At 39.0% G+C, this 20624-nt stretch overlaps 1 protein-coding gene across 1 annotated transcript in view; it reads left to right on the top strand.

Moving 5' to 3' along the window:
* Positions 1-20624, top strand: part of SNX10 (sorting nexin 10) — a 120699-nt gene that overhangs the window by 57693 nt on the left and 42382 nt on the right. The window lies entirely within an intron of this gene.

Raw genomic sequence — 20624 nt, 5'->3', positions numbered from 1 at the left:
AATACATCCCTTGGTACCTGGTATGAAGCTATTGATCTGAAAAATCCTTTTTTCTCAATAGCTGTTAGTAAGGACCACCAGAAACAGTTTGCTTTCAGCTAGCAAGGTCAGCAATATACTTTCACTGTCCTACCTCAGGGGTATATCAGCACTCCAGCCCTGTGTCATAATCTCATCCACAGGGACCTTGATCGTTTCTCCCTCTCACAAGACATCACACTGGTCCATTCTATTGATGATATCGTGTTGATTGGACCTAGTGAGCAGGAAGTAACAACCACTACTACTACTTCCAACTACTCTAGACTTACTGGCAAGTCATTTGCGTATCAGAGAATGGGAGATAAATCAAAAAAAAATACAGGGGCCTTCCACCTCAGTGAAATTTCTAGGTGTCCCGTGGTGTGGGGCATGTCAAGATATCCCTTCTAAGGTGAAGGATAAGTTGCTGCATCTGGCCCCTCCTATGACAAAAAAGAGGCGCACTGCCTAGTTGGTCTCTTTGAATTTTGGCAACAACATATTCCTCATTTGGGTATGCTCCTCTGGCCCATTTATCAAGTGACCAGAAAAGGTGCTAATTTTGAGTGGAGACCTGAATAGAGGAGGCTCTGCGACAGGTCCAGACTGCTGTACATGCTGCCTTTGGACCACATGATCCAGCAGATCCAATGGTGCTGGAAGTGTCAGTGGCATATACAAATGCTTTTTGGAGCCTTTGGCAGGCCCCTATAGGAAAATTACAGTGCAGACCCTTAGGATTTTGGAGCAGAGCCTTACCATCTGCTGCAGATAAGTACTCTCCTTTTGAGAAACAGCTTTTGGCCTGCTACTGGGCCTTAGTAGGGACTGAATGCTTTTGGGCCACCAAGTTTCCGTGAAACCTGAGTTGCCTATCATGGACTGGGTGTTGTCTGACCCACAAAGCCGTAAAGTTGGGCGTGCGCAGCAGCACTCTATCATAAAATGGAAATGGTATATACAAGATAGGGCCAGAGCAGGTCCTGAAGGTCCAAGTAAGTTACATGAGGAAATGGCCCAAATGCCCATGGTCTCCATTCTTGCCACATTACCTTCTCTTTCCCAGACCAGAGCTTTGGCCTCTTGGGGAGTTCCTTACAGTGAATTGACTGAGGAAGGGAAAACTCGGGCCTGGTTTACAGATGGTTCAGCACGATATGCAGGTACCAACTGAAAGTGGACAGCTGCAGCACTACAACCCCTTTTCTGGGGTGTCCTTGAAGGACAGTGGTGAGGGGAAATCCTCCCAGTGGGCAGAACTTCGAGCAGTACACCTGATTACTCATTTTGCTTGAAGGAGAACTGGCCAGAGGTGCATTTGTATACTGACACGTGGGCTGTTGCTAATGGTTTGACTGGAGGTCAGGAACTTGGAAAGACTGTAATTGGAAAATTGGTGACGAAGAGGTCTGGGGAAAAGGTATGTGGATAGACCTTTCTGAGTGGGCTAAAAACATGAAGATATGATATTCTCACAAGCAGTGGGGACAACCAAAGCAATAGGCTGAGTCCCCAGTCTTAGGATTTGTTCATGTGAAACTATCCCTGCAAAGGATAGGCTAAGCCTACTTAAAATTAAGCCTAAGAGTCACACCTAAGAGAACCTCTTCTGTTGCTCAGATGTGACCTCTCTCTCTCAGCCAACACGACAAGCAAACTCATTGCCCTCCCCCTTTCTACATGGGACGTGACTACCAGGGGTGTGAATCTTCCTGGCAATGTGGGACAGAAATCCTAGAATGAGCTGGGACTCAGCATCAAGGGATTGAGAAAACCTTCTCGACCAAAAGGGGAACAGCAAAATGAGACATGATAAACTGTCAATGACTGAGAGATTCCAAACAGAGTCAAGCGGTTATCCTGGAGGTTATTCTTACGTATTAAATAGATAACACCTTTTTAGTTAATGTGTAATGGAGAGGTTGGAGGAAAGTGCCTGAAAATGTAGAGTTGTGTTCCAGTAGCCATGTTTCTTAAAGATGATTGTATAATGATATAGCTTTTGCAGTGTGACTGTGTGATTGTGAAAACCTTGTGTCTGATGCTTCTTTTATCTACCTTATTGACAAACAAGTAAAACATATAGATTAAAAATAAATAATAGGGGGAACAAATGTTAAAATAAATTTAGATTGAAATGCTAGTGATCAATGAAAGGGAGAGGTAAGGGATATGGTATGTATCAATTTTTTCTGTTTTCTTTTTATTTATTTTTCTGAAAAGATGCAGATGTTCTAAGAAATGATCATGATGATAAAAATACAACTATGTGATGATATCGTGAATTACTGATTATATATGTAGAATGGAATGATCATATGGTAAGAATGTTGTGTTTGTATGTTGGCTTGTTTAATTAAAAAAATAAATAAATAAACATGGAAGATATTTGTATACCATGGGAATGCACACCAGAGAGTGAGTTCAGCAGAGGAAGATTTTAATAATCAAGTGGCTAAGATGACCCATTCTGTGGATACCAGTCAGCCTCTTTCCCCAGCAACTCCTGTCTTTGCCTAATGGGCTCATGAACAAAGTGGTCATGGTGGTAAGGATGGATGTTATTCTTGGGCTCAGCAACATGGACTTCCACTCACCAAGGCTGACCTGGATACAGCCACTGCTGAGTGCCCAATCTGCCAGCAGCAGAGACCCACACTCAGCCCCCAATATGGCACCATTCCCCAAGATGACTAGCTGGCTATATGGTGTCAGGTTGATTACATTGGACCACTCCCTTCATGGAAGGGGCAGCGATTTGTTCTAACTGGAATAGACACATACTCTGGATATAGGTTTGCTTTCCCTGCATGCAGTGCTTCTGCCAAAACTACCATCTGTGGGCTTACAGAATGTCTTATCCATCATCATGGTATTCCACACAGCATTGCTTCTGATCAAGGAACACGTTCTCAGCAAATGAAGTGCAGGAATGGGCACATTCTCATGGAATTCTCTGGTCTTACCATGTTCCCCATCATCCAGAAGCAGCTGGATTGATAGAACTGTGGAATAGCCTTTTGAAAACTCAATTACAGTGCCAACTAGGTGGCAATACCTTGAAGGGCTGGGGTAATGTTCTCTGGGAAGCTGTGTATGCTCTGAATCAGTGTCCACCATATGGTGTTGTTTCTCCCATAGCCAGGATCCATGGGTACAGGAACAAAGGGGTAGAAATGGGAGTGGCACTGGTTACTCACTATTACCCCTCGTGATCCACTAGGAAAATTTTTGCTTCCTGTCCCTGTGACCCTGAGCTCTGCTGGTCTACAGGTTTTAGTTCCGAAAGGGGGAGTGCTTCCACCAGGAGAAACAACAATGATTCTATTGAACTAGAATCTCAGACTGCCACCTGGTCACTTCGGGCTACTAATGCCCCTGGATCAACAGACCAAGAAGGGGATTACATTACTGGCTGGTGTGATTGACCCTGACTATCAGGGGGAAATAGAACTGCAACTACATAATGGAGATAAAGAAGAGTTTTCCTGGATATAGGCGATCCTCTAGGGTGTCTTTTAGTACTACCATGCCCTGTGATTAAAATCAATGGAAAACTGTAACAACCCCATCCCTGCAGGACTACCAATGGCTCTAAAACTTCAGGAATGAAGTTTGCCCACCAGGCAAAGTACCACAGCCAGCTGAAGTGCTTGCTGAGGGTAAAGGGAGCATGGAATGGGTAGTGGAAGAAGTTAATGATAAATATGAACTAAGACCACATGATCAGTTACAGACACAAGGACTGTAGTGCTGTTTTGTTCATGTTATACTATTTAAGTTGTAAGATAAGTTTAAGAATGCATATTACCCAAGGACTTGCACCCTATTCTGGAGAGATTTAATGTGTTTCTGGTTATATGCAGGACAGTTGAATATTGTTAGGTGAAAGAAAAATTGTGTGTTTTATTGTTTTTTATTTAGAAATTAGATAGGGATAAGGTGATGTGTATAACTGCCAAGTTGACAAGGGGTGGACTGTCATGGTCAGGTTCATGTGTCAACTTGGCCAAGTGATGATGCCTATTTTTTTGGTTGCACAAGTACTGGCCTGTCTGTTGCTATGAGGACATTTCATAGAATTAAATCATGGTCATGTCAGCTGCATCCACAGCTGATTCTGTTTGTAATCAGCCAAGGGGAGTGTCTTCGGCAATGTGTGATGCTTAATCTAATTAGTGGAAGCTTTTTAAGGAGGATTCAGAAGAGACAGTCTCTCTTCCTGCTTTGGCTGGCGAGCCTCTCCTGTGGAGTTTGTCCAGACACTCCATCAGAATAGTCAGCTTCACAACCTGCCCTACAGATTTTGGACTCCATGTTCCCACGATTATGTGAGACAGTTTTATAAATTTTATATTTACGAATATTTCCTGTTGATTCTGTTTCTCTAGAGAACCCTCACTGATATAGTTCCCAAGCATGACCTGTACTTTCTTGCTTCCCTGCATGAAATCATACTGTATATGGAATTCACTTCTCCCGTCTCACCTCCATCACTGAGGGAATAAAGCATAAAGCTAAAGGGACTTAGAAATGTGGACATTGGAGCATGGCTGCCTGGGTTCAAATCCCAGTTATGTGGCTTAGTAACTGGATGACCTTTGGCAAATACTTGTTAATTTCTCTGTGTCTCAGCCTTCCTGTCTATAAAATGGAAAGAATATTAGAACTGTGCCATGGGATTTTTTTTATGAGGATCTATGTGACGTGCTTAGGACAGTAACTGTCCATTGGTAGCACTCTTGTGTGTTGGTGTGATGGTTAAGTTCATGTCTCCTGCAGTGTCTGCTGTTTATCAGATGCTCAGAAATATTGACTGGATGAATTAGCCAAGGCTGCCCAACTATACTAGGATGAGAAGAATCTTGCTTGTTAGGGAAGGAAGAAGAAACTAGTTAAAAGGAAGAGGCTGTAGCTATTAAGGGAGTGGGTAGTCGATGGGCCAAGGTCTTGGGGTAGGCAGAGGGGATAAGATCATGAGAAGATGGGACTTTGTGCTTTTCTTTGGGATTGAGGGAAGGTGGGTCAATAGATGAATAAATTTCAAGGGGTCAGAGAACAAAGATGAAGGAACTTAAACTCAAGGGTCTTACTATTTTGATGAAGTGTGATATATTGTTCTCAGTTGATGGAGGGAGAGCAGGGGAGGAAGGAGGATGCCAGAAGCAAGAAGGGAAAGTCTATGAACTACCTGGGAGGAAAGGAAAGATTGATTCCCAAATCCTGGAGGGCCCCACTGAAGTTCGAAGACATAACATGGTAAAAGAGGCAATCATGGAAATGGTGTGAGTTTTCTTCAGTAGTGGGCCACCCAGGGGAGAAAGTGGAAGAGTTGGAGGTTAGGTGAAAGCATCTGTCAAATCAGTGGGGGCAGGAAACCAGGGTGCTGGAGGAGGGTATTTGGAGATTGACCATTTGTTCCAGGCTGGGTAGAAGGAAGCTAAGTCCAGGGGGAGTCCAGTAAGGGTAGGATCATGGTTCTGGTGGTTTTATTCAAGTGTTGGGACAGATTGGGTGAGGATGAGGAAGTAAAATAAGGAAGAATGGGCCTGGGTAGCTAGCAGGGACTTTCAGTTTTACATTTCAAAGAACAGTGCATCCTTAAGAAAGCCTTCCAAGAAGGAAAATCAGGGTTCCAACACCAACTCTTCTGCAAACCAGTTGTATTGGTTTAGGTATGTTATTTAATTCCTCTAGGTCCACTTTTCTCCATCTGTAAAATAGGAATGATTTACTTGTCCAATTTATCTTGCAAGGCTGTTACAAGGATTAAGTGAGATCATGACTGAAACTTATCTTTGATAACTGAGAAGAACTACCACCTTATCGATAATAAAGGAGGAACATGCAGAGGATTTTCTGTTGTGTCAGGGACATTTAGATAGCCTTACCCTCCAAAGATTTTATTTTATGGATATCTTCCATCAGCTTTATCTTCCTTCCACTTTCTCTCCACAACCATTCCCTTCCCAACCTTACTTCTTCCTCATGTTTTTAATTATTATCTAGGAGCTTTAATATAAAGATCATGGGGAAAAAAAAAAAAACAGACCAGTGCCTGCTGGGGCTGTGGTCACCTGGGTGTTAGAAAATGGAAAATAAAGGATTGGGTCACAGGAATGAAGAGATAAACTGAGGCAGGGCATGTTATGTTAGAGCATTCCCCAGGAGTCAGTCCAGAGGAGGAGAGAAAGGTGGGATTGAGGAGCTGGAATTTGGAGGCAAATAATCTGGCCAGTCAGTGAGGAGGAGCCGCATTCCTAGGTGGTAGGGGCTTCTGGGAAGGTTATTGTCTAGAAATCCTAGTGACCAGGAAGTACTGCTTCCCCCTGTCCCAAGATAGGGACATATGGGGGCGGGGGTAAGCAGCTTGTACTTGGAAGGATTTTAAGAGAAGTGGAGCATGGAAAATCTGGTGTCCGGCTTGGGTAGAGCCCTGGGGTGAGTGTGAATGTGGGGACATTTGCAGGCTCTAGAATGAGAGTTCCAGGGGCATAGTGGAAGAAGTGGTTAGAAGAAGAGATGGTCAAGGGAGGATGGGGTCAGAGCCAGCAAGGGATGAGAAAACTGAGAGACTGGATGTTGCCCAAAAGGGTTTCCCCCTCGCGCAGGCAGTACGGAGGACATTCAGAGCATGAGGGCTGTAAATGAAATTGTTCCAGCTTAGGATCACGAAGGACTTTTTTTTATTTAATTTTTTTCATTGAGATATAACATACATATAATGAGGTGCATGAATCTTACAATTCAGTAAGTTTTTACATACATACATGTATGTAACCATCATCTAGCTCAAGATATAGAAGATTTCTAGTATTCCAGAGCCTTCCTCGTATTGCCTTGAGCTCCCCAGCAATACCTCCAACCCTCCACCTCCTGCTACTATTCTGACTTCTATCGCCAGAGGTTAATTTGACCTTTCTTTGACTTTATGGAGGTCGAACCACTCAGTGCATTTCTTTTGCTTAAAGTAAGCAAAGCACTTACTTTACCTATAAGATTCATGCCTTTGCATATATCGGTGGCTCGTTCTTTCTTTTTATTGCTGGGTAGCATTCCATTTTATGAATACACTACAATTTGTTTATCGATTCTAAAAATTGGACAATGGGTTGTTTCCAATTTTGGGCTGTTGCGAACAAGGCTGCCATCAACATGCTTGTCATGCCTTCTGGTGGTTAGATGTACTTTGGTGGGGTGTCATGGTAGCGTAACCAGTGCCTGGCTGGCAGTGGTGCCAGCTGAGCCCCATTCCAGGTTCTGGGGGTCCTGCTGCTAAGAGAATTTAGATGAACAAGGGGCCAGTAGGAATAAGTAGTAAAGTTTATTAAGGTGAAAGAGAGAAGTACACGTTAAAGAGAATCCGGGCCCAATGGAGAGGCATGCACTGAGTGGAGTGGGTTAGCTTGTTTTATAGAAAAGTTTTACTGGTGGTAGGTTCCCAGAATGACCTTTGAACACACCAGGGGCTTATTTACATAGTTTATATTAACCAGGTGCTTACAGGGTTAGCATTGTTTCAGGAGGTGACAACTATTGATGCTTGTGGGCAGCCTGTCATGCATCCAGAATTTGTCTTTGGGCAGGATTTCTGTTATTAACCAAGACTTTGCTCTGCGCCCATGACTTTATAAGCTTTTATGGTTTGGGGACATTTTAGGGCTTTAGGGCTTTTGTCTCATGAAGTTTGCAACTGAAATTTGCAGTTTGCATTAGTTGCTTTGGAGCTAGAGAAGGAAGAAGGAATTTGCAGTTGTCTATTAACTCTTTCAGAGCTGGAGAGGAAACCAGGGACTTGTCTTATTTTATCTTACTTTAGTAGTACCGTGGTCAGATCTGCAAAGTCCTCTCTCTAGGTCAAGGGGTAGCAGGGGATGAGAGTTGAAAGTTTTTCCAGTTGTGGGCAGGAGAGGATAGGGTGTTTTCTGCTGCTCTTCAGCTCGTCCATGTTCCCATGGCAGGACAGGAGGGATTCATCAGCCTCCAGAGGACACCATGCACCCACCTGCCAATAGGTGCCCCACTTCCCTGTGGGCAAGCAGGGAGGAAGTGAGTAGCTGGTGGTTTAGGGTTGCACTACTTCACACCCAAGTGTAAGCCACTAGTACTCCTCCCCTAACTGCTGAGAAGTATCAGCTTTTCTAACCAAGGAAAAATTTTAACCCAAATGAATCACTAATTAGGAGACTCTTTATGGCTTTAAAAAGGAAAGGGACCATTTGGGAAGTGGGAAAAATAAGTTTGGGTTTGGTAGGTTAGGATTGCGTTTGAGGAGAGAGGATTTCCCAGCACAGGTTGGGAAGTCCATTGCTCCCTAGGGCCTGCCCTGTAGCTCAGCACCCCTGTGTTTTATGTACTTTCTGTGTTTTATGATTTTGTTTCCTTCATTTTTTCAGAATTGTTCCTAGTCATGACTTGCTTGTCCTCCTGAATTTCAGGATGATAGTGTGTGTGTGTGTGTGTGCATGCGCGCGCGTGTGCAGGGAGGAAGGGCCAGGCTACACAGGCACAGACATTTAGGTCCAGAGGTGTCTGAAAGCTAGGGTGGTGCATTTAGGCATTGGGGAAACTAAATGCCACCAGAATAGATGTGAGGCTCAATTCTATTTATTTTTTTCCTTGCTCCCAGATGTTATACCCTAAATTTGGCCTAACATCATATTCATGCCTGTAATGGAACTCACAAGTTGTGAAGATTAGCAAGTTAATGGTTTCATTGTTTTATGCACTATGAACCAGTAATTTTCTACTTTGCTTAGCAGTCTTAAAAAGAAATGTCTTTTCCTCTTTAATGTATTTTTTTCTTTTGTGATAAATGATGGAAAACCTTGAATAGCAGTTTATGTTCCTAACTTGAACTGAATTTCAGGTTCCTGCTTGCTTGTTTTTCCATTTAGGTTTGCCTTTTTAAAGTTTTGAGATTGGACTGAGGTTCTGCACAGTGAGCTGGCTCTCCCAAATAGTGGGTGGCTGCCCCAGTTCAGCTCTTTTGGTTGAGCTCTCCCCTCCCCATGCCTCCACCCACCCATTCATTCATTCATTTATTTATTTATATTGTGTGACATACACATGTATATACATATTTGCCATTTTAACACTTTTAAGTGTATAATTCAGTGATATTAATTCTATTTACATTCTTGTGCTTCTATCACCATCATCCATTACCAAAATGTTTTCATCATCACAAACAGAAACTGTGTATCCTTTAAGCAACAACTCCCCCTACTTACCTACCCACCAGCCCCTGATAACCTCTAGTCCACCTTCTGCTCCCTAGCAGTTTACATATTCTAGATACTTCATATAAGTAGACTTCTATAATATTTGTCCTTTTGTCTATGACTTATTTCACTCAATAATTTTTACAAATGCTACAGCATGTAAGAGCACTTCAATCCTTTTTGATATTCCATTGTATGGACACACCACATTTAAAAAATCCATTTACCTGTTAATGGACATTTGGGTTGTGTCCACTTTTGGGCCGTTGTGAATGATGCCGCTATGCAAATGGGTACAGGATCTCTCTGAGTCCCTGTTTCCGATTCTTTTTGCATCTACTGGTTGAGTCCTTTTGATTACACAAATTGGGGTCTCCCTCAAGTTACCAAAAGTAAAGTGGCACTTATTGTCAGATACTATACCTGGGAGCCCGGGAGGTACCAGACAATTTTTCACTGGGAAAATAAGAACTCTTGAAACTGGAGCCGGCTCCAGGGCAGTTCGGGGACTTCAGCTCTGAAATGGGCTACTGTAAGTCAGCTTTTCTGGTGGCCAGTTTTTTTTTTGGCTTTTAATATTGCATGAAATCTTTTTTCTACTTTTTTTTTAACATAACTAAACATTTCATATATTTGAAAATAAATACTGAAATGGACAAAATAGTAATTATATTTATGGGATATTTCAAGAAACATGATGGATTTGGAAGTTTCAGTAATAAAGAACATATATCACTGAATTAAATTATATTGCATGTAAGTTAATAAATAAAATAATTATGTTACGTTTTTGTCATATGGTGTATTCTTTTTATTTTTAAAAAACATTTTTATTGCTTTATCATGCAAACATTCCATACATGGTATACAATTGGTGGCTTACAATATCATCACATAGTTGTGTATTCATCACTATGATCATTTTTTAGAACATTTGCATCACTCCAGAAAAGGGTTTTTCTACTTTTTATCTTCTGCTTAAATATAACCTCTGGTCCCTCAAAATTCTGGCCATCACTGTATCACCACTTCAGTTTCTCTCCCATCACTTTCTGGCCTTAGTTCCCAAATATAACTGCCAAGCCTCACTGTTTCCTTATCCAAATACTGGGAGGGACCCATTGCCCAGTTCTTGTCATGCCAGGCCATGCCTTAGGACCTGACTGGCTGGGCCTTGGCTCCCCTAGAGTCTGCTAGCAGTTCTTTCCTGATGCAGTCACCTGTGCCTGGGAAGGGACCATGTCAGGTGATAGAGCCCAGGGCTTGCTGGAGAGCTGTCCCAGAGCTGCCGCCAGCAGGAGGCCTGGAAGTCTCCGACACTGTCACAATCATGCCAGTGCAGGGCAAAGGCTATCTAGGTAATTTTGAGAGCAAGTTTAAGAAAAACTGGCACCAAATTAAAATTTCAATTCAAAATAAGCTCACATTAGAATATCCTCATCAGATGAAAGTAGAAGTCTGTGATTTTTTTTTTTAAATAGAAAAATTGCTGAATATCATAGAAGGAAAAGAAATGCAGAAAGTGAAATTGTCTTGGTTTTTTGGGGGGGGTAAAAGTATTTGAGCGCGTTCAGTTTTACTTCCTTTAAAAAATGAATGTGGTTCTGATTTTAAAAATAGCAAACGCATTGTAAACTTTTAGAGAAATACAAAAAAGGAAGTAAAAATCAGCTGTAATCCCATCCCTCAGAAAAGACCACTGTTATCTTAGTTGTGTATGGGCTCCAGTTCTTACATAAATAAGTAAAAAAATAAACACATGCTCTTCAAAGTCACTTAATACTGCTCGGATAATCTCTATCATTTAATATTCTTCTACAACATAATTTATAATGACTGCAAGGTAGTCTGCTAAGCCATTATAATCTGTATTTCCTAACCTTTTACTTATGGACATTTATGTTTTTATTTTATATGACATGTAAAAAAAAACAGCACTGTTTATGAATACTCTTTCATATAACATTTTCTTGCATGTCTGACTGATTCTTTAGGATAAGTTCCTGGAAGTACAATCATTGAGCAAAGAATGTAAGCAGTTGAAGAGTGCTTTTGAATCATATGGCCAAATTGTCTTTCAGAAATATTGAAATAGTTCATTCCCTCTGGCATTAACCAGGTGCCTATTTCTCATGACACTTGCCACCAATGGATATTATTATTGAAGAGAATTTCCAATTCTATAGGCAAAAATTCTGTAGACCTTCTTTTTTTTGTTATCAATTAATTTATTCAGTTAACTCCGTGGTTTCAAAATAGAATTAAATTTAAAAATTGTAACTGCAAGATGTTTGAATTTATCAAATTAAATATTTCATAACAAGTCAATATTTTCATATGGAAAATGTATATAAGATGAAGATAGATCTTTTACCTCCAATGTTCACAGGAATGTTTAAGCATTAGTAAATGGATATTTGACAGACTTATTATGCATAGGAGTTAAAAATGTACAAGTTCACTACTGAGATAAAGATGAAATAGGCCTATGAATATTCTGAGATCCCACCGGATACTTCAAATGAATACATTCAATCTGTAGATTAAAACATACATTGTTTAACAGTACTACAAAGTACTAATTGAATATCAATACATTATGAGAAAAATAAACTTTTCACCAAACTATGGAGCAGAAATATCATTTGTGAAAATCACTTGATAATGTAAAGTTACATTTTATGTTAAAACTGAAACAACAGGGTGTGATTATGTCTACCTCCTTATATTTGGATTTTTACTTTGGCATGCTCTAACAGGAACAAAACATTCATTTCATAGACACTTGTCACTCTAGAGAATCATACATCAAAGTATTTTTTGTTAAAAAAGGAAGAGTAGGCAATCAAAAGTGATCCAAACTCCAAAATTCTTATTAACTATGAAAAGTGCCTTGATAGTTCTGTAAGTTCATTTTTAAGTGGATAAAGCATGAAACTTAGAGGGAAGTAAGGATATGGCAAGAAAGTCTTTTATAATGAACTATTTTATACTCCTTATATGTTACCTAGTTTACATCTACATTTCTATCATTGCGATACATGCCACTGATTCAGAATGACCGACTCCCCTAAGTACATGTAGCTTTAAACTCAATAAAGCAATTCATTTGTTCTCAGGAATCCAACTGCTTTGTTCATCTGCTCTTCTGATATTCTTGTTGAACCTATTTTATCTGCGTCCTTTACTTTGTAGACAAAATGCATGTAGTTGCACAAAACTGGGAGTAAAGACACAGTATAAGAACAGATTGCAAAGGGATCCTGTGTCAAAGTGCCTTCTTTTTGCACTTGTGCTTGTAGTGAGGTTAAACCTTTTACATTTTGACTTTTTGTACTTTTGTCTTCTGGCCTTGGAATTATGGCCTTTGCTCACTTTTCCACAGGACTATTCGTTGGTAGAGATTTTTTTTTTCATTTTTAACTTTTTTTATTGTATAGTGTAACATATATACAGAGCAAAGAAATAAAAAAGCAATAGTTTTCAAAGCATTCTTCAACAAGTAGTCCCAGAGTTTGTCATGGGCTACCGTATGATCCTCTCATATTTTTCCTTCTAGCTACCCCAGAATATAGGAGACTATGAAAAAAAGGTCGACTTTTTTCCTTCTTTTTTTGTAAAAAATAACATATACAAAAAAGCTATAAATTTCAAAGCACACCACCACAATTAGCTGTAGAACATATTTCTGAGTTTGACATGGGTTACAATTCCACAATTTTAGGTTTTTATTTCTAACTACTTAAAAATACTGGAGACTAGCATTCATATTCATTTGTTAAATCCTATCTTCTCTGTATAACTCCACCATCACCTTTGATCTCCCCTTTTCCCTCTCTTTAGAGGTGTTTGGGCTATGGCAATTCTAAATTTTTTATATTGGAAGGGTCTGTCACTAATATGGAGTAGGGAGATGGAACTATCTGATGTTCTGGAGAGGCTGGGCTAGATTTTAGGACTTATCTGGACCAGACACCCATCTGGAGTTTGTAGGTTTCTGGAAAGTTACTCTAGTGCCTGAAACCCTTGTGGAATCTTTTTTTTTTTTTTTGTTATCAGAATAAAACATTTAGTGTTCATTACAGAATTTAATAATGTACTAGCAATGTGTCTGACATGCAGAGGTTCACAAGAAATGTTTTCAGTTTTCACCTTTCCTAGAAATTAAATATAATAGTAATAATAATACTAATTGCTGAGTACCTACTATATGCCATGCAGTTTAAAAATTAGACTTTAATTTTTAGAGCAATTTTAGGTATACAGAAAAATTGAGCAAAATGTACAGGGAGTTCCCCTCTACCCCTTGCTACCCCCCACCCCATCCACCCCACCCCACACACACTTTCTCATGTTTTTAACATCCCGCATGAGTGTGGTACATTTGTTACAACAGGTGAACCAATATTAATGCATTATTATTAACAAAAGTCTATAATCTTCATGTGGTATAGTTTTATGGGTTTTGACAAATGTGTAAAGCCAGGTACCCACCATCACAGTATCATACAGGATAGTTTCACCACCCTAAAAGTGTCTCATGCTCCACCTATTCATTCCTTCTCCCCTAATTAAGACCCTGGAAGCCACTAATACTTTATTGTTTATATTTCTGATATCACATAGTGTCATATACTTGGAATCATGAAGTACATACACTTTTTCAACTAGCTTCTTTCACTTAACAACATGCATTTATGTTTCCTCTATGCTTTTCTCACAGCTTGATAACTCATTTCTTTATGTTGCTGAATAGTATTTCATTGTATGGGTGTACCCATTTATTTATCCATTCATCTCTTGAAGTACATCTTGGTGCTTCCACTTCTTGACAATTACAAACAGAGCTGCTATAAATATTAGTGCATAGGTTTTCATATGGCAATGTTTTGACTCATTTGGATAAATACCTGGGAGACTGACTGTTAGTAAGATTATGTTTAGCTTTGTAGGAAACTGCCAAATTGTCTTCCAGTGTGGATGCATCAATTCAGCTCTCACTAGCACAGAATGAATGTTCCTGTTGTTCCACATCCACGTCAACATTTGGTGCTGTTCCCTTGTGGAATCTTATATATTGCCCTAGGTGTTCTTTAGGATTGGCTGGAATGGTCCTGGTTGGGGGTTGGCAGGTTATGATAGGTAGCAAGGTCTACCTGAAGCTTGCGTAAGAGCAACCTCCAGAGTAGCCTCTTGACTCTATTTAAACTTTCTATGCCACTGATTCTTTATTAATTACACTTCTTTTCCCCCATTTGGTCAGGATGGAATTGTTGATTCCATGGTGCCAGGTCTGTATTCATCCCTGGGAGTCATCTCTCATGTCACCGGGGAGAATTTCACCCCTGGATGTCATGTCCCATGTAGGGGGGAGGGCAGAGATTTCACTGCAGAGTTGAGCTTAGAGAGAATGAGGCTAATCTGAGCAACAACAGAGGTCCTCCAGAAGTAACTCTTAGGCATGTCTGTAGGTAATCTAAGCTTCTCCACTACCTAAATAAGCTTCAGAAGAGTAAGCCTCATGATCAAGGGTGTGGCCTATTGATCTGGGTGTCCCTAAAGTTAGACACAGTATCTGGGGATTCCCTGATGGTAAGATTTAATAGTTCCATATTCTTTCTCCCATCCCTCAGAGTATATTATCTGTTTTATATACTCTAGGATGTATCCAGGCACTACAATAAGTTATACAGGATTAAGACCTCTTTTTTATTCTATGCTACCTGTGTTTCAATTGTTCAAATGAGCTATACAGATAGCTTGAATTAGATTATGCACTACAGAAAATTTCAGTTCCAGATCAAAATAAACTTTTCTTCCATTGATTGAAAGAGTATGTGTGGTTCTAAAATATAGACACTGTCTTCCTTATCCCTATGTTCTGAATTACTTTAACCCCAACCTGTTCGGCTTCATTCTTATCTCTAAATATCAGGTTATATATATAAAACAGCCTCTTGAAATCCAGAAATAATAATCACCACACCAGACTTAACTTATGTGCTCTAAAAGCTTACTTACAATCTAGGACACTGTTTTCTTATAAGCATTTTCTAAAGGTGACCATACCATTCTTATTCTTTTGTTTCTGGCTTGTTTTGTCTCACAAATGCCCCACATGTTCATTCACATTGTTCCATGCCTCACAACTTTATTCCTTTTTGTAGCGGCACAACCTTCATTCATAAGTATACACCATCGTTCACCAATCTACTTCTCCATCAGTGCATCCTTCAGCCACCTGCGTTCATCCAGCATCATGTATAGGCCCAAAGTCCACAGTCTATCATAAACATTCTCAATTTTAGATAATTTCATTGTTCCCAAGAGACAGAAAAACAATAAACACACTCTCACCAAATAGGAAATCTAAATCTCCTCTTAACTCTTGTCCATCCTCCCATTATTTACCTCTGCTGTTGCTTTGGTAGTGCTGATGGTTTCCTTTTGAACATAGCTCATAGCATGCAATAGCAGTTTTCTCCCATACCCTGGACTTAAACACTCTTTATACAAGAATCATATCTTTGAAGTAGTTCTTGCAAGAACAAATTCATGTTGCTAGTGTTAATCAGTGGGACATGTAGGTCTATACAACACCTTTCAATCATGTTCATCTTCCATATGGTAATATTACTTATAGACCCACTAAAGAACCACCTTCACTCCTATCTATTCCCTTACATTGGGTTCAACCTCATTAGCTAACGGTTCATCCATCTCTAGCTTCTGTGTATCTCTAAGTCCCCTATATTCTGTATTATAAACCTCTGATTATACCTTTATGCTGGTCATAAAAGTGGAATCATACTGTATCTATCCATTTGTTTCTGGCTAATTTTACTCAGCATTATGTCCTCAAGGCTCATCCATCTTGTCATGTGCTTCAGGACATCATTTTGTCTTACTGCTGCATAATATTCCATCGTATGTATATACCACATTTTGTTGATCCACTCGTCTGTTGATGGGCATTTGGTTTGTTTCCATCTTTTGGCAATTGTGAATAATGCTGCTATGAACATCGGTGTGCAAATATCTTTGTGTCATTGCTTTCAGCTCTTCTGGGTATATGCCAAGTAGAGCTATTGCTGGGTCATAGGGCAAGTTGATATTTAGTTTTCTAAGAAACTGCCAAAGAGTCTTCCATAGTGGCTGCACCATTATATGCTCCCACCAGCAGTGCATGTGTCCCAGTTTTTCCACATCCTCTCCAACATTTATAGTTTCCTGTTTTTTCAATAGCAGCCATTCTTATAGGTGTGAAGTGGTATCTCATTATAGTCTTGATCTGCATTTCCCTTATAACCAATGAAAACGAGCATCTCTTCATGTACTTGTGAGCCATCTGTATTTGCTCTTCAGAAAAATACCTATTCATATCTTTAGCCCATTTTATAGTTGGATTGTTTGTTCTTCTGTTGTTGAGTTGTATGATTTCTTTGTATATACAGGAAATCGAACCTTTTTCTGATATGTGATTTTCAAATATTTTCTCCCATTGAGTTGGCTGCCTCTTCACCTTTTTGACAAAGTCTTGAGTTGCAGAAGCATTTGATTTTGAGGAGTTCCCATTTATCTATTTTTTCTTTTGTTGCTTGTGCTTTAGGTGTAAAGTTTAGGAAACTACCTCCTATTACTAAATCTTGAAGATGTTTCCCTACATTTTCTTCTAGAAGCTTTATGGTGCTAGTTCTTATATTTAGGTGTTTGATCCACTTTGAGTTAATTTTTGTGCAGGGTAAAAGATAGGGGTCCTCTTTCATTCTCTTGGCTATTGATATCCAGTTCTTCCATGCCCAGTTATTAAAAAAGACTATTTTGTCCCAGTTCAAAAGATTTGGGGGCCTTGTCAAAAATCAGTTGACCATAGATTTGATGGTCTATTTCTGCACTCTCAATTCAATTCCATTGTCAATGCTTCTGTCTTTGTGCCAGTATCATGCTGTTTTGACCACTGTGGCTTTATAATAGGTTTTAAAGTCAGGTAGTGTTAATCCTCCCACTTCGTTCTTCTTTTTTAGAATGCTTTTAGCTATTCAGGGTCTCTTTCCCTTCCAGATGAATTTGGTAGTTAGTTTTTCCAAATCTTCAAAGTAGGTTGGTGGAATTTTGATTGGTACTGTGTTGAATCTGTAGATCCATTTGGGTAGAATTGGCATCTTAGCTCTATTTAGCCTTCCTGTCCATGAGCAGGGAATGTCTTTCCACCTATTTAGATCTCTTTTGATTTCTTTTAGCAATGTTATGTAGTTTTCTGTGTATAAGTCCTTTATATCCTGAGTTAAGTTCATTCCTAAGTATTTGATTTTTTAGTTGCTATTTTGAATGGAATTTTTCCTTTACTGATTCCTCAGCTAGGTCATTGCTTATATATAGAAATGTTACTGATTTTTACACATTAATTTTATATCCCGCCACCTTGCTGAATTTGTTGATTAGCTCAAGTAGCTTTGCTGTAGATTTCTCAGGATCTTCCAAGTAATCTGTAAATAATGAGAGTTTTACTTCTTCCTTTCCAATTTGGATGCCTTTTACTTCTTTGTCCTGCCTGATTGCTCTAGCTAGAACTTCTAGTACAGTGTTGAATAATAGTGGTTACAGTGGGCATCCTTGTCTTGTACCTGATCTTAAGGGGAAAGCTTTCAGTCTCTCTTCATTGAGGACAATGCTGGCTATCGGTTTTTCATATATTCCCTTTATCATATTGAGGTAGTTACCTTTGATTCCTATCTTTTGGAGTGTTTTTATCAGAAAAGGATGCTGAATTTTGTCAAATGCTTTTCAGCATCAATCGAGATGATCATGTGATTTTTCCCTTTTGATGTTAATGTGCTGTATTACATTAATTGATTTTCTTGTGTTGAACCAGCCTTAAATTCCTGGTATAAACCCCACTTGGTCATGGTGTGTACTCTTTTAACGTGTTGTTGGATTCGATTTGCTAATATTTTATTGAGAATTTTTGCATCTATGTTCTTTAGGGAGAATGACCTGTAGTTTTTCTTTCTTAAAGCATCTTTACCCAGTTTTGATAGTAAAATGACACTAGCTTCGTAAAATGAATTAGGTAGAGTTCCTTTTTCCTCAATTTTTTGGAAAAGTTTAAGCAGGATTGGTGTTAGTTCTTTCTGGAATGTTTGATAAAATTTCCCTTTGAAGCCATCTGGCCCTGGACTTTTGTTTTTAGGAAGATTTTTGATGATTGAATCTCTTTACTTGTGATTGATGTGTTGAGATCTTCTATTTCTTCCTGAGTCAGTGTAGCTTGTTTGTGTGTCTCCAGGAATTTGTCCATTCATCTTACTTGTCTAGTTTGTTGGTGTGTAGCTGTTCATAGTATCCTCTTGTGTTTTCTTTTATTTGTTCAGGCTTTGTGGTAATGCACCTCTTCTTATTTCTGATTTTTTTAATTTGCATCCTCTCTCTTTTTTTCTTTGTCAGTCTTGCTAGTGGCCCATCGATTTTATTGATTTTCTCAAAGAGCCAACTTTTGGTTTTATTGATTCTTTCTTTTGTTCTTTTGTTCTCCCATTCATGTATTTTTGCTTTAGTCTTTGTTATTTCTCTTCTCTTATTTGCTTTGGTGTTAGTTTGCTGTTCTTTATCAAGTTCCTCCAGGTTTTGCTGTTAAATCCTCGATTTTTGCTTCTTCTGGTTTTTTAATATAGGCATTTAGGGCAATAAATTTCCCTCTTAACACAGCCTTTGCCACATCCCATAAGTTCTGATAAGTTGTATTCTCATTTTCATTCATCTCCAGATAGATACTGATTTCTCTAGCAATTTCTTCTTTGATCCAATGGTTGTTTAAGAGTGTGTTATTTAATCTCCATATATTTGTGAATGTTCTCATTCTTTGGTGGTTATTGAGATCCAGCTTCATTCCATTGTGATCAGAGAAAGTACTTTGAATAATTTCAGTATTTTTAAATTTATAAAGACCTGTTTTGTGCCCCAGCATATGACCTATACTAGAGATTATTCCATAAGCACTAGAGAAGAATGTATATCCTTGTGCTTTGGGGTGCAATAACCTATATATGTCTGTTAGGTCTAATTCATTTGTTAACTTATTTAACTTCTCTATGTATTTGTTGATCTTCTGTCTTGTTGTTCTATCTATAGAAGAGAGTGGTATATTGATGTCTCCTACTATTCTTGTTGAAACATCTATCACTCCCTTTGGTTTTGCCAATGTCTATCTCATGTACTTTGGAGCTCCTTGATTGGGAGCATAAACTTTTATGATTGTTGTATTTTCTTGGTGACTTGACCCTTTAATTAATATATAGTGTCCTTCTTTGTCTCTTATGATGTCTTTACATTTAAAGTCTATTTTGTCTGATATTAGTATAGCTACTCCTGCTTTCTTTTGGTTACAACTTGCATGGAAAATATTTTTCCATTCTTTCACTTTCAATCTATTTGTCTCCTTGTATCTAAGATGAGTATCTTGTAAGCAGCATATAGGCAGATTATGTTTTTTAATCCATTTTGCCAATCTGTATCTTTTAATTGGTAAGTTTAGTCCATCAACATTCAAAGTTATTACTGAAAAGACATTTCTTGAATCCATCATCTTATCTTTTTAATTTTATTTGTCAGATCTGTATATTCTTTCCCCACGTTCTCTTTGTATTCTTTAAATTACTGTTAGTGGTACTCTTCAATTCTGTGCCCTCATACAGACCTTCCTCTCCTGTCTTTTTTTTCAACTAGTGGAAGTCTTTTTAGTATTTCTTGTAGGGCTGGTGTCTTGTTGACAGATTCTTTCAGGACTTCTTTGTCTGTGAAAACTTTAATCTCTCTCTCAGTTTTGAAGGACAATTTGGCTGGGTACAGAATTCTTGGCTAGAAATCTTTCTCTTTCAGGGTCTTGAATATATCATACCCCTACCTTCTTGCCTCCATGGTGCTAGTTGAGCAGTCTAAACTCAGTTTTATTTGGTTTCCTTTGTATGTAGTAGATTGTTTTCTCTTGCTGCTTTCAGAATTTTCTGCTTTTTTTCAACATTTGACAGACTGATTATTATGTGTCTTGGGGAAGGCCTATTTATTTTTATTCCGTTTGGAATTCGTTGGGTTTCTTTGCCTTGTATATTTATGTCTTTTATGAGGGTTGGGGAGTTTTCCCCCATTATATCCTCAACTACTCTTCCTAGCCCTTTCTTTCTCTCTTCTCCTTCTGAGACACTAGTCATTCTTGTATCTGTGCATTTTGTTTTGTCTATCATTTCCCTGAGATCCAGTTCAGATTTTTCCATCTTTTTTTTTCGGTCTTTGATGTCAGTTATCCTGTCCTCTATATCACTTATTCTTTCTTCTGTCTCTTCAAATCTGGTGTTGTGGGCCTCTAGTGTGTTTTTTATTTGGTCA

This window comes from Tamandua tetradactyla, chromosome 1 (genome assembly GCF_023851605.1).
Source record: "Tamandua tetradactyla isolate mTamTet1 chromosome 1, mTamTet1.pri, whole genome shotgun sequence".
Classification (NCBI taxonomy): Eukaryota; Metazoa; Chordata; class Mammalia; order Pilosa; family Myrmecophagidae; genus Tamandua; species Tamandua tetradactyla.
This window is presented reverse-complemented; position numbering and strand designations above follow the sequence as displayed.